Genomic DNA, 15,355 nt, shown 5'->3' with positions numbered 1-15,355 from the left:
TCCACTAATAATTCAGAGTAGCAAAATCCACCGCAATAGAAGAAACCAGGAAATATGCACCTGAATTTACCCCAGCACACAAAAATGAGTGGATTTCTCATATAGAACCAATGTGCTTTGTGGTCCCTGCTTAAGCTAACTTGAGGACAAGTTACACAGCAGAAGAAAAAAGCCCATTGTCTGGAGACAAGAAGTGCACAGTGGCTGCCCTTACTGTGTGGTTTCTCTCCATATCTGCAGATTGTCCACATCAACTCAGATTCACTGCTGTTCCTATGCCACCAATGGTACAAGGATATGAGGGAGGTGGCCTGCACCTTCCTCAGTGAGGGTCAGGTTCACGTACAACCACCAGCACAATATAGGGCAGTTCTCCAGATTTCCCAACCTGTGCTCCTGATGCAGTCCTTATAAATTATTACAAAGAGCTGCTATCTGCACACAAAAGCATTCTGACTGCTCCCTCCCCTCAAATCACTCCTGCGCTCAGACTGTGTACAGGGGCCAGGGATGTGGAGGCAGGATGCTGTAGTGGCTATGAGAAGAGACAGAGAACTGGCACAGGGGGAGGCAGACAAGACCTTTTTGCTCTCTTGTCCCCGTGTATCTGCACGAAAAAAGGGGGGGACCAAAAAATGGGACCAAAAAATGGCTCCTAAATGTAGAATCAGCACACAATCATGCTGACATGTTACTAACAAATACATTTTTTTCCCCTCTGTTACAGTTATTACCTATTTCTCTTTTCTCAGGTGGGAAATGAGACTGTAATCAAGAAAAACACTGATGCCTAAGAAGATTAAAGTTCCATCAGCAAATCTTCCTCCTAAAATCTTAGTCTGAGTACAGATGTCACTATGATCTTCTAAGATGCACTTTGTTATTTAATTGCCTCTTATAAAGAAATAAAGCAACATTACTGCACAGAACAAAACTACGGTCTACAGTCTGCTTCTATACATTTCTTTTCCTAGACTTGAAGACAACAGCAACATTAGAAGGATTGCTACTACAGGATAAAGTAGCCCATTCCCCCAAACACATCTATATTTAAAAAGCAATGTAGTGGTTCCTCATACTGATTTTATGTGTATATAATTCTCAAAGACAGCAATAACTTCCCTTAAGAACACGGCCAGGGATGTGTACTATGTAGAAGGGAAACCCAGTTACTAACCTTTTCCTATCCTGTTTTTGGAGTAGATATACCTCTTCCACTCTTGGTTGAGGCACCTACTGGGCACTAAAGCCAGATTTTTCTTGGCACTGAGGGGAATAAGCACTTTTTTGTGCTTTTGACCAGAGTAGATACCACTCTGACCTGTTTTCCATTCCATCATGTGAAACTACGGATGGATACACATGGTGAAATGGAAAAGTGGAATGCACCTCATAGAGCAGGCAACTATATAAAAGGAAAACTAATACTTTGCCTGTGTTTACAATTCTTCTTTATACGACTTTCAAAACATACTTCACCAATCCTGAGAATCCCAGTGTATTTGGAAGACATGAACATTACCAAGTCAACAACAGCCCTCAAAGTGACAGCGCTTTGCAATGATACAAATGGGTCATCTGAACACTTACTACAAGCTGACAGTTTAGCTCCTCAATAAGAAACTATCCAGCAAGTATTTGTTAGAAAGTCTCTATGGATAGGCAGATATACATTTCTCTTTTCTACACATGGAATAAACAGGGTAACAGCAAGGCTTCAGGTTTAGAATATCAGAGGGTCAGACAAACAGCTGCGGCTGCAAACCTTCCCTCTCCCCTCTGCCTGTGAAGCTCAGCTAGGAAAATGAAAGATAAATAACAGCAATGAAGTCAATACTTCTTTCTGTTAAAAACTTGGAAAAAACCTCAAAAGTCTTTGCCCTTGTAGAAAGAGACAAAAAAAGGGCCGTGGTACTAGTGATAAGGGCATTACTTTGGAGTTATTCAGAGTTAATGAGGTCTTCCATAGCAGACCAATAGACTTGACCTTACCTAGCACCAGGACTGAAGACTAGCCATTGAGCCATCCTGGGGCACTGAAACATCAACAACCCTTTAGCAGCCATCAGTATCATCTGCTGTAGCTAAAGACTATTTCATCCTGTGATGTTGAGAAAAACACTATGAGTAAACTACAGGATGCTAAGTTCTCTAAACTCTACCTTGTAAGACACATGCTCACATATGTTAGGTGACTGCACAAGTGAGACACGGAGCTGACTACAGTCCTTGGAGGTGATGAAAGTGATGACCCATATTGAAAAGAATTAGTAGAGCAGTAGAGCGTCTATAGAAAAGAATAGGTACAACCCAGACACGGCCATGGCAAAGAGGACTACTGCTACTAATTCCAGGGACCTGTCTCTGGCTCTATGGCATATTTATTCTCTGTTGTGGAAATAAATTTCTTGGACATAATGCGGACCAGCAGTCTAGATCAGCAGATCACAAACTGGGAATCATGAAGGATGTGATCTCATTGACACGGAGCACGAAGTAACGCCAAAGGCCACCATTTTGACATCTTCCTTTCCCTGGGGATATGATCCAAATACAGCTGGAGGACAAGGGTGGCAGAAGCGCAGGCCCCAGCAGCCACCCTTGTCCTGTAGCAGGGAGAGGTACCTGTAAACGGCAATTCTCCAGAAAACAATCTAGACTAATCTCCAGCCTTTTATCTTCTCCTGTTCTGTTCCCCCTACTTCAAGAAAACATGTATCCAGATGAAAGGAAGGATAGAGAATGGCAGAGAAAACATGTGAGAACTCCTCCTGGATCCACCTCATGCAGTTTTTCCAGCAGATCCGGAATTTAGCTGGGGGCATAAGCAGTTTATTGGCACAGGTGAGGTTATATCAAGAGTAAAAATAGGATGGTATTACCAGTCTGATGTTGCTTCTAACATCAGCAGAGACTGCAATGCCAGCGCGGGCGCCTGCCTCAGAGAAAAATGACATTAGAGGTTTCCAGCCTACACTTCAATCTATAGCGGCATTGGAATCAAAGGAGGGAAAGGAATACCCAGGTAAGAACTACTAACCATGCCAAAGCTCTCAGCAATGGGAAGAATACTTTAATACCTAACAAGGGAGACAACAAAAGTAAGAAAACAATTTTCCTCCACAGAACCAATGCTGTCACATAAACCTCTAGCAGGGATGGCACCAGAAAGGTCCTAGAGATTAACAAAAGGGGAGAGTTTCAAGCACTTTTGCTATGTCATTGTGCCTGGCTGTAATGACAGACAACAGGACCAGTCTTGTTTGTAGAAGACATCAAGCCCTGGCTCTTTTTCTTATTCCCCATTGTAAAGGTAACACTCTGTTTCCCAAGATATCCCAATGTATTTTCCTGTCTTAATGGTTTTTAGGGATTCTTTGGCTACTGCTCTGGGAATCTTACAATAATGCCTTGAAGACAGAACGAACCTTTTCCTGTCTCAAGACAGGACGTGTACTGCAACCTTACAGAGAAGAGTTAAATAGCACTAAAGCAGCACTCTCGAAACAGGCTTGCACAGCTTTCAGAAGAGGTCCTGAGGAGTCCTATTGCTGTCTTCCATGACCTAATAGAAGGGCGTAGAGAAGACAAAGTCAAGCTCTCCTCTGAAATGCAGTGAAAGATCTGCATTTGATGAGGCAATAGACACAAGTTGCAACAAGGATAATTTTGATCAGCTATTATTCACCACAAAGGCAGCCAAACCTTGGCACAAGGTTACAAGTTACATAAAAGAAAGGTCAGAAAACTCTGCATGACAAGAGTGCCCATCCTACCCTGATGCTACTAATTTTTGCATCTCTGATGTCTGAGATACCCACGTACCAAGCATGGAAAACACACTGCTATCAGTAGAACACGGCTTAGGTCTTCCCAAACACTTCTGCTACTATCACAGTCCAACATCTTTATTACAAAGCTGAATTATATTAGAGAATCTTAACAGGAAGTTTTCAACTTCTCCCAATGTTTTATGACATCTATGTATAAGAAGTGATAGACATTTTGCTCCTAAAATTAGAAATAGCACTGTAGCATGAGTACTTCCCACAAATTTCACAGCTAAGAAAGGAACAGTGCTGGTCACTGCTTCACTTCTCTGCAGTTCACCATTTCTAGCAAGTTTTGAAGTATTCTTTAAAAGGGCAGTGTTCCTTTACTCCAGTGCTGTAGGGAATTTCTTGATAATTGGGAGGAAGTAGGAGAAATGAGTGTTCCTTTCAGCAAAAGCTGAGTCACAGTTACATTTCACTATGTGACACTCTGCCCATTGTGCCCTTCTGCTTAAAGGCTGCAGAAACCTTCAGCTGTCTACAAGTTGGAAGTCATGTTCCAAAACCAAACTATGAAATCAGCAACTTTTGTAATGTGTCACATGGATCTGTGAGCATGATTTTGGGAAAGGTCCAAGTTTAGAAGATGTTGTTTCTACTATTCCAGTTACGTGGCAAGAACGTTTTGTTTATATGGCTTATTTGTAGTACTGTGTAGGACTGGGGGTTTCAGCCTGAAAATGAGATATTATTGGAAACTGACAGTGACAATGGCCACTAATGGTCCTCCATTACATGTGGATGCATATTAGGAACTGCAGAGAATTAATCAACACACATTTATTATGTCATATGGTGATGAACTCATCAAAGTCAATGGAGAGACTTGTGCTGCTTTCAATAGCATTTGTAGCAAACAAGCCATGATGCAAAAACAACCCAGCCCCAACCAGCTGATATTGAACCCTTGGGTACATGCTAAACAAGGATGACTGAAGTTCCCAAACTGACATATTGTCTGTGAATAGTCAGATTCCCAGACTTCTGAGCACTCAGAAATGATGTTAGCTGCCAGCAAATCTGCCAGCAGTTCCAGCTCCATGTTGGAGTTTATATACCCAAGCTTCACAAACAATGATAGAAAGTCTTGTGGCTGTTGGAGACCTGTTAGTGCATCTGCTAATACCTATGGCTTATTCACGCAACAAATGGATGTTGTTTAAGATGCTCCTGCCTGTCTCCAAAGGGTTAACGTCACCAAGCAGAGGAAACAAATGTATGAGCAATCCTGAACAAAAAGCAGCTTCAGCCATTTGATAAATGAACATATCCTTTGTGAAGCTGAGTTATACTGACAAAGCCATGAAGGCATGTAAATGCCTAACTGGATTTTTGCACTACATTTTATGTATCTATAGTTCAGTGTTTAAGGTCAAGTTATTATTACATTTTTCTGGCCAGTTTATAATCTTCTCTAATTTATCTTAATGGAGTAGTGTATGCATACTGCACAACATCTTCTTTGCCTCTATCCCCTTCTAAACCTAAACCTTCTGGTTTCAAAACTGCTAAAGATAAGTTTATAATACACAATGTGAGCTTATATATTCTCAGCCATAGCTCCAGCATTAACTCAATCACAACAGTACTGTGCCACATCAAAACCCCAAACTAGACACAATGCTGCGCCATATGGCTATCATAAGCTTATTCAGGATTTAGGCATTCTCTGCATATGCACAACCAGATGGTATAGGCATCCAGAATGTATTTCAGAAAAAGGACCCATCCCATCTCTGTAAAGTTGGTTCCAATCTGCACCCATCCATACACAGTGAAACATTATGTACAACTTGCACCCTGTAGTATCAGAAGATGAACTAATATTCAACATCCCAAAATGGAAGTTCTCGGAAAGCAGATACAAGCAGGAAGGACACGCTGCCATATCTGAGTATTAGACAATACTTCACTAACACAATTGTCAGTGTAATATGCAAAACCTCAGGTCATCTCCAGATTTCTTCATAAACCATTAAGCTTTGGAGAAGAGGTATCTTGAGATACCCAAAAAAAGGACACAAGTGGCTTTCAAGCATGTTCTTTGTATATTGTATCATACAATGAAAACAAAAGGAGACTGTGAAGAAAGCGGAGAAAATATTTCTTCCTCTGTACGACTGCTCTCCTTTAATTTGCTGCATTCTGTTACAAACTTCTAATCCAATTCTGTGAGAAATAAATGCTTTTTTATGGATCTACGTATTTAGCAAAACCAGGCAAAGACTATGAGAGTTATTTTCCCAATCACATTAACAGTGATTGAAATATAAACTGTGATTGATTGAAACAAGAGTTAACACTGCAACACATTAAAGGGACAGTTTATAGCACTTTATTGTCCAAAATGTAGGTCTTATTTTTCATGAGTGTCCTCATAATAAAATGATTGTTATAAATGCTAGAGCACCATAATAAACCAGAAACTTTCATGCTCATCTTTGAGAAACATTAAGTGGGGGGAAAAAGTAAAAAGAACTCCAAGTTACATCCCTTACTCCTGGTACTAGAAATAATACAAATCAGCACCTATGGCACTAACACATTCCAATACTATAGTCTAGATGCAACTAACTTACTCCTGTACAGAAGGGATTAGCTTCAAAACAGCATGGTCCCACCTCTTCCTTGGCTTTGTGAAGCACATTCCAGGAGGGAGCAGAGACTTTAAGACTGAGGACACCACTGTTACTCTTGGAGGGTTTACAGGAAGAGAATGAACAGCACGGTGGAAGTTTTGTATCAAGAAGGTACCCCCGAATCAACGCAACTGCGTGTGGTAAATGTAGCTTTCCTCTATACAGATGGTCATTCATAGATTTTCATTGCAGCACTTCCTATTGTACAAGATTGCTGTTTGGAACTGGATAAGAATCCGCACAGTAACACTTGGAATACTGAACCTTCGAATACACATTTCCTCAATGTGAAGTCAGAAATGGTGATTAAAAAAATGTGTCACCTTGTTTTATGGTTCAAATGTACTATAAAAAAAATGTTCCTAAGAAACATCTGGTTTGTATTCACACCAGTTTGGTTTAAATACATATGTCAACAGATAATCCTCATATTCTGAGTGAAAACAGACCTTTTCAGCAAATTCAGCCTTACCCTAATCCCTTCTGAAATAAGTAATTTCTACATTATTTGGTGCAGAGTATTATTCACTAGGCATAAAACTCTCAATAAACTTATGAATCTTACCTTTAATAACCCACTCTTACCTTATCCTATTATCACTGATCTCAGTGACATAGGAACATACTCTAAAGGATCATTAAATAAACAAGCATATACCTTTTTAGATTTGAAATTGTATTTTTCAAAGAACTGACAACAAGAATAAAAATACACCATCATAACCTTTATTACAGACGCACTCTGATTTTCAGCACCTGAAGACTCTCTCTTTTCAGTGCTAAGTAACTTGGCATTTAAGCAGAACAGCAATCCCCAAACAACAAAACTCTACAGCAGTTCTGAAGAAACAAAAGAATAAAACCTGGATTTCTTTCTCTGCATTTTCAAGCCCTTACAAAGACTGCACTGAACACGGGATAACAGCCCAGGAGGCAGGCAGGAGACTGCACTGCAATCACAGCTAGTAAAAGCAATCCGAATTCCAGAAGTTAAAGCAAAACCAAATGTGAGTACTGTTTAGTATAGCACAAAATTAAAAATCATTCTTTTTCCAGATTACTTTTAGGACATAAGCTCCTGTGACAAATTAGTGCTGTTATTTTTCTAAACTGTGAATAAACAATGAAAGATTATGTGAAAATTAAATGAAAGTAAGTTTTCAGGAGAGTCTGGAGTAACATTCAAGCAATATGCAACTCAATCCTTAAAAAAGCCATTTCATTATTTATAACAAATCAAATTTAAAGGCTTAAAAAAAAAAATCAACTTCTCATTAGGCATGTTGTATCACTGAAATGCATTGCCAAAAGTAAATCAGTGATTTTACTGGGAGAAAGGAAGAATCAAGCTTTTGTGGGAAGCCTTCCCAGTCCAGAAAGTATGCAAACTGAGAAAGCCTTGGAAGACCCTGCTTGCAACAACATAGCTCTCAGTTCAAACACAACTCAATGACCAGAAATACAATTTACAACAGACTACAAACAAAATTGGTGTATTAAAAGGATCAGTACATTGAAATGATTTTTTCAATAGATTGAAAAAAGGGAATCAAACAAATTTTAAACCAATTTTCATTTTTAATACTGTTCAGGTTGCGTGTCCTAGCAGCCAAAGCCGTGTCTTTTGGTCACGCATCAATCCATATGAAGAAAGGAAACCAAGAATGAGCAAGCTCTCCCATCCAAGAACTTACACACCAAGTCCTGCATCACTTCAGTTACTGAGAACTGACTCTGAGCTCTACATGAACAGGATCACACTCCACTTGGAAAACAGCTCTATCTTATTTATACTTTTAAATGTAGGGCAGAAAGCACATACCGCTTCAGAATCAATCAATAAAAATGTATTTTGAGATTTAAACATGCAGAAAAGTCCAAGAAATGAAAGATTGAATTCTCACAAAGTACCACTTCTCCAGTGTAAGCTGTATGGTGCATTTCTGCTGACGATGTTTTAAATAGCTTGCCTTGACACATGTGTTCATGCATGGTTTCGTTTCTGCCGTGCATTCAACTGAGTGAATCAGGGATTAAGGATTTCTTCTGAGCATTGTGCTCTCTTAAGATAAATATTTCACAGTACACAGTGCCCTGTTGTTTATGGAAGTTTCAAAATCGTAGTCATGACCTACTGAGTCCATTTCAACTTCTCACATTCAGTAAGGCATTCCAAAGCAAAAGACAAAGTTCCAAAGAACGTACAAACCTAAACACTTACAAAACCAGGAGCCCTTGGGGAAAACAGTGGTTTTTAACTTGTTTCAAACTTCTTTACACAACTGCTCTTGCTCTGCAAGATATATTTCCCATTGTGATTTACAGTATACTACAGCTGCTTCTTTGTGAACTTCATTAATAAAATTGTCCACTTTTTTAATAACATTTGAACCCCAGAGTTCCAGACCACTGGCAGCCCTAGGTTAAGGCAAATATCATGCCAGAGCAAACAAAGAAAGATCCAGTGGATACACGGGAAGTGACATGAGGTTTCAGAAGAAACAAACAGAGAGAAGTTTTAAAGAGCCTGAGCTGCATCAAGAAGATTTACGTGAAATACTTCAACTTTATAGTGTTGGAAACTTTGATTTGGGGTGGGGAGGGAGGCGCAGGCAGGGAGGATTAGAATGGAGAACACGGCAATAAGGCTTCATCCATTTCTGAACTCTGTGAGTCACACTCAATGTAAACTTGCAAGTTACACTGTTGGTAAACAGCGGTAGCAACAACAAGTTCATCAATTCTCTAATTCATTCCCCCATGGTAAACACTACCAGGTAACAATATCACCCTGAGCTTGTGAATGGACAAGCTGACAAAATGCCACTCAGAAATGAACAGCCTTCTGAAACAGTTTCATGTTCAATGAAAAGCTATGATAACCTTATGATGTGAAAGTTCGATTACTTCACAGAGAACCATCACAAAATTTGTTAGAGCTGAATGCTTTGAACTCTTACCAGGATTTGAGGACAGGAATAAAAAAGGGACTTTTTGGGAAAAGTTATTCAAATTGTCAATAATGTAACAAATGTCACAAGTGGAACAGATTTATTTGTGAGACTATCAGGCCACAGCAGATTCTATGAATAGCTGTACTGTTGCAGTTCCTACAGATGCTGCATCACCATTTACTGCAGAAAGTAAATGGTCAAAAGAAATAGGTAAAGTCTTTAATGTGCACTTACTATTTATCTTAGGTATTTACATGACAAACAGCCTTAACATTATGCTCCCCACATTGCTCTAAGGTACAAACCACACTATCACCAGAAAGCATTAAAGGACTTACCTATAACACCCTGTGGTACACTGCACATTTCTTGCTCACATCTTTACTATTCTTTTCTACCTGAAAACAAAAATGTTCAGGATCACTGGTAATTCTGCTTACACTTGCTCCAAGAAAGGAAGTTGCCACCTAAGGAATAAGATAACTTCTTGATTTCTTAAAAAGCCACAAATTGACTTTGGTGCTGCTAAAAACCCAGGAACCTCTCATGAAGAAGAAAACTACAGGATACTGACCTAGTGCCTATGCTTGATCAAGGGCTGTTCATAAGCAATAGTAGAACTGTACTGAGGGGTTTGTAAACTGTCTTTAAACATTCATTTTCTCACATACTTTCATCAGCCAGGCTATACCCTCTTCTACAAAACCTTTTGTCATGTCCCTTCTTGAATCCCATCTTCCCTCATTAGATTCACAACCACAGTGTAATAAATAGCTTTAAGGGTAACTGCCATCCTCCACCTTGCATAACCTAACGAACCAACGAGAAAATTCTCTTTCAAATCATTTCAAATGCATCATGTTTCCTCTAGAATGAAAAACCAGACTGCAAGAACTGACTTGACATGCAGCTCTGGTTCATACCAAAAGGAAATCCTTATGATTGTGAAGGAGAGGAAGTAGCACGTTTAAGTCACATATATAAAGTCCCATTTACCTTTATGGAGAGTTCCCACAGAAAAAGGAAGACAACCACAAGTCAGAAGTGGTAGCCAAGCCAAATCTTCTCTATAGCCACAGGAAAGGTGCAATTATAATTTAGCAACAAAACAGCAGCTCCTCCAGGCAACACTAAATCACAAACATCATATTGAGAAACAAAACACTCCTTTCCCTCTGCCCTCAGGCTTATAATTAAAGGAAATTCAAAAGAGCTCCTCTACAGTTCTATTGCTTGAAAACAATGAGCCCTGTTGAGTCAGGGAATACAGAGCTAGCTCTTCCATCAGAAACTCCTTCTAGCCTGCCCTGAAAATGGATTCCAGACATAGAAGTCAATAGAAAATCCATTTTTCTTTAAAAATCAGATCAATAGATCTAACTTGTTAAACGTGTGAGGAGCTTCTTAAGTCTCATAAGACTGATGATGTTCAAAAGCTCAATGTTTTTAGAGAAAAGGGTAATTAGCACTTAGCAGTGAAGAGGGGCCTTGATCATCATTGAACTTACAGAAAAGCTATTCATCATAGCCTGAGCGAAAGCAAAGAGCTGACAGGAAGTATAATAACAAAATGAAGTCCCAAATTTATGTTTCTGTTGAAACCACAGCCTTTACATGTCTGCCCGAGTTACAACCATTAAGCTCTGGGCTTTATGTTTGGCAGACTTGGATTGCTCAGTGAAAATGCTCTCCATCTGCTGACTGGCCATTTCTGTCCTTCAGCTTGTGAGAGCCTGGTACCTGCTGGGGTTCATCCTAGGAACTTCCATAAGGACATTCAGTATACTGAGCAAGCGCATCACATTCTAGGATAGGAATGAGGAGGAGCTATAGATCGTGGTAGTTCTGCTGTAGAGGGCATTTATTATGCAAGACTCACACGGAGTCTGATTCTGCTCAGTACTCACCGACTTCCAGGAAGGCTGTTCATGATGAGGCTCCACCTGAAAGCGATGAAGGGCAAGTGGAAAATTCTGGGAAAGCTTCATTCCGAAGCACAGAACTTTTTCCAGGATCAGGGGATTATTTTCCATAGTGCATCACAGCCAGAGATGTACAGTCAGTACAGATCTTCTTTCAGAGTTACAGTAAGCTTTGCAACGGTATGCTGGTAGCTCATTCAAAAGCCTGTTTCTTTGTCAGCATACACTCATCCCTATAAAGATGAGGTAAGCATTGCAAGTGCCCTGTTCAGAGGGGATGCAGTGTTATCTCCAGAACTGATAATATACCCTGGAGCTGTTTTGTTGCACTTAATTGTGCAACTACATGTACATTGGTCCAAACACCATTCTGTTTGACAGGCGTGTTCATAGTAGCACGCAACCAGGAACAGCTTAGTGGAAAAGTAGCGGCTAATAAATCCCTAGAATACAAAGAAGTAATGCAGGGTTTTAATATAGAACAGCTTCATCATCCTGATTTTAGGAACGGCACAAATTTGTTTCCAGAAATTGTTTTTTAAAACAGCTAAAGGAGAAAGCCTTGCATTCCTGAAAGCTCGCCCACTTCTTTCCTCTCTTCCTCTGTGATTCAATCTAATAAAGATCCAGCCACTCTTTACTAACCATCCCACCTTCCCTTGGAATGCTCTGTGACTGCAGTGTTTAGCTTAAGTTTGCACTGCACCATGCTGTCAGTACACTGCACAACAGAGCCCTTCAAACTGGATATGCAACCTCTGTGAACTATGAACTATGCCACTTCACAGTGAAAGACTGAAAAAGGAGGACTCCCCACTTGCAGCACTGTGTTCTGTGACACTTGCAGTTCCGGTGTCCTCAACGTAAGAAGGACATGGAGCTGTTGGAGCAAGTCCAGAGGAGGCCACGAGGATGATCAGGGACTGGAGGACCCCCCATATGGAGACAGGCTGAGAACATTGGGGCTGTTCAGCCTGGAGAAGAGAAGCTGCGTGGAGACCTCAGAGCAGCTTCCAGTGTCTGAAGGGGGCTACAAGGATGCTGGAGAGGGACTCTGCATCAGGGACTGGAGCGACAGGACAAGGGGTGATGGGTTCAAACTGAAACAGGGGAAGTTCAGGTTAGATCTAAGGCAGAAGCTCTTCCTTGTGAGGGTGCTGAGGCGCTGGCACAGGGTGCCCAGAGAAGCTGTGGCTGCCCCATCCCTGGCAGTGTTCAAGGCCAGGTTGGACACAGGGGCTTGGAGCAACCTGCTCTAGTGGAAGGTGTCCCTGCCCGTGGCAGGGGGTTGGAACTGGATGATCTTAAGGTCCTTTCCAACCCAAACCATTCTGTGATTTTACGATATGATTCTGTGATTGCCAACAACTATTCAACTACCTTTTCTAGTGCACTGCCACGCACAAAGCACTGAACCTCTACACTCTTCCATTTAGTCAAGACCTTAGCTAAGCCTGTTCAAAACCACTTGGAAATAATCTCAAATGAACTACTTGATTAAACTGTGGAATGAAAATATTCCTGGTTTAGATTCAGTTCAGGTTAGTCTAGACTTAGTTCAACACCTTTATCTTTCCAACAGAAAAACAGATGAGTTTAAGAGCTTGTGCATGCTGATGCAGACACATCAGCCACATGGGGACAGAAGCTGGCACTCTTATTTTGCCTTTAGGTAATTTTAACCCACTTTAGAACTCTTTTTTTTTTTGAGACCTTTATCTGGTGCTTACTGCATAACTCTTAATGAATTTTTCTAGGTCTTTTACCTGCTCAGTCACTGGTGGACCAGAAGGTACTTGCTGGTGATGCAGTTTCAGTTCCTTGTTTCACATGGCCAACCACATTTTCCTTGAGCTCAAAAAACCTGAGAAGATGCCATCCCAACCTAAAGATCTATTTGCTGCCTGGTCTGTCTACACAAAGCAACAGCTTTAGGAGGCAGACACACAGTTACTGACTTCTATGCACAATTCCTCAACAAAGCCGCATGCAGAAGGGATCCAAAGGACCCAGCAGCTTTGTAATACCCAATTTTGAAATACAAAGAATGACAAGTGCGTAACCCTTGTCTACTACTAAAAGCTTGCACACGTGGCCCAATGTCCTTTCAAACATACAATCACGATAACACTTTTTTTCTAATGTAGTATCTGGTTATTCAAAATAAGGTAAGCGGGGTGAGGCCAGCTCCTGCAGGGGAGAATGAACACCCCGAGACTTTGGTCTTTCCCAAAGAATACATGGCCCCAAAAGTTACAGAACATCCTCAGGATGCCCGTGACAGAGAGGGGCCCGGCAACTGAAATAGAAATGAAACAGCATCCTCAGAAAATTCTAGAGATAAGCTTCTTCTGTCATTGCTGCAGTTAAGAGAAAGGCTGTAACTTCAATGGCATCCCCGACATGGTATTTATGTAGTAATTAATTGTGGGGAATGCCATGTTCCAGTGGGCATAGAAACCATCCCCCGGGGTAACACATTGCGTTGCTGCAGCGCTGGAACAAGAGCTCCGCAGTTGGCGGCTTGCTCCCGCTCTCGGCGTGAGACACAGTTATTCCCTCACACGGCACCGCGCAAACAGAGCTTAAACGGCGCCCTTGCTGATGCCAAATAAAGGCAAACCGGCGGCCCCGCACACAGAAGCCTCTCTCTGCCTCCTGAGCTGTAAATTCAGCCGGAGCTACCGACCCCCGGTGACTCAGAGCCATGAGAAACCAGCACCGCAGCCTCTGCTGCCCGCGGGGCGGGCACGGCTGCGCCGGCCCCGGGCGCTCTGCGCGCCCTCCCCTCAGCCGGGGCAGCGACAGGCCCCGCCCCACCCGGGCTCCTCACCTCTGCCGGCCGGCCCCTCAGCTCCCCCGGGGCCGAGGAGCGCCCGGGACGAGGAGGCCGCAGCCTCCGCCGCGGTTGCCAAGCAACCACCGCCAGCCGCGGTAAACACCGCCACGCACGTGACGTAGCACGCACAGTAATTACGCATTACGTCACCTCTCCCGCACCTCCCAACGCCTATTAATAACCCACGCACGGCGGCGGAGGGAGGGGGGGCGTGGCTCCGTGGTAGCGTCACCGGTGACGCGTCTCCCCCCCAGCCCCGCCCTCACCCCCGTCTATTTTTAATCCTTTGTTACACGTCCCCGCCCCACCGCCGGCCGCCGCCGCCGCCGCGGGGTGACGCCATCCGCTTCCCGGAACGATGACGCGCCGCGGGAATGCGCGCGGGGCTTCGCTGCCTTAAAGGGGCAGCGTCCCCTGTCCCCGCCCCCGGGCGGGGGGCGGCCCTGACGGACGGGCGCAGCTGCCGCGGGGGGGGCGCGGAGCCTCCGCGCTCTGCCCCGCTCCAGCCCCCCCACCCAGGGGCAGCGGGGCCTCGGGCGCTGCTCGCCCGGAACGCTGCGAGGGGCCGGGCGGCAGGTGCCGGCGGTCGGTGCCGGTGCCGCCCCCTGAGGGAGCCGGGCGGGTGGGTTGAGGGTCGGAGCCGCAGCGGTGGGGCTGGCGGTGGGTGGCTGGGGTCGTTGTTCCCGAGCCCGGCCGGTGCTGCTGGGTGATGGTGTTTAGCGGTGCTCTAAACACACCGCGGAGCAGCACCCCGCGGCCGGGCCCTGCCGCACGGGCAGCGGGGGACGGGAGTGCCGCCAGGTCTTGCCCCGGAGCAGCAGCATCGCTGTCTGCGGGGCAAACCTCGTACACATCATTAATAAAGCGACGCTAATTGACAAAAGAAGACGTCCTCAATGTACCCTTTATGTATTTCTAGCTGAAACGCAGAAGCGCCGAATACTGTAATAAAGGTTTTCTACCGGTGCATTAAGCATGAACGTGTTCGGTGTGATAAAACCCAATTTTAACTCGGCTGACAGCTAGTGTTGTCCATAGTAGGTTATCTCTGGATCAGGGATGTGCTCCGAAATAAAGCCCCTCACTCAGTGTAAGGTCGAGATGATGCTGTGGCGTCATATTTAGCTCATGGCTCGTAGGGAAATCTAGGGTGTTCTTAGTCACCTAT

The 15,355-nt window shown here is 43.3% G+C and overlaps 1 protein-coding gene across 1 annotated transcript in view; it reads right to left on the bottom strand.

Moving 5' to 3' along the window:
- PACC1 (proton activated chloride channel 1) overlaps nucleotides 1-13,854 on the bottom strand; it is a 94,391-nt gene extending 80,537 nt beyond the window's left edge. Inside the window, exons 1-2 of the mRNA XM_030499998.1 lie at nucleotides 13,115-13,854; nucleotides 9,765-9,824 (exon numbers count right to left, since the gene is read on the bottom strand). The gene's annotated coding sequence lies outside the window, so the exon portion shown is untranslated. The remainder of the gene's footprint in view (nucleotides 1-9,764; nucleotides 9,825-13,114) is intronic.
- Between the last annotated feature and the right edge of the window lie 1,501 nt (nucleotides 13,855-15,355).

The sequence above is a fragment of the Strigops habroptila genome, chromosome 10, assembly GCF_004027225.2.
Source record: "Strigops habroptila isolate Jane chromosome 10, bStrHab1.2.pri, whole genome shotgun sequence".
In the NCBI taxonomy this organism is placed as follows: domain Eukaryota; kingdom Metazoa; phylum Chordata; class Aves; order Psittaciformes; family Psittacidae; genus Strigops; species Strigops habroptila.
This window is presented reverse-complemented; position numbering and strand designations above follow the sequence as displayed.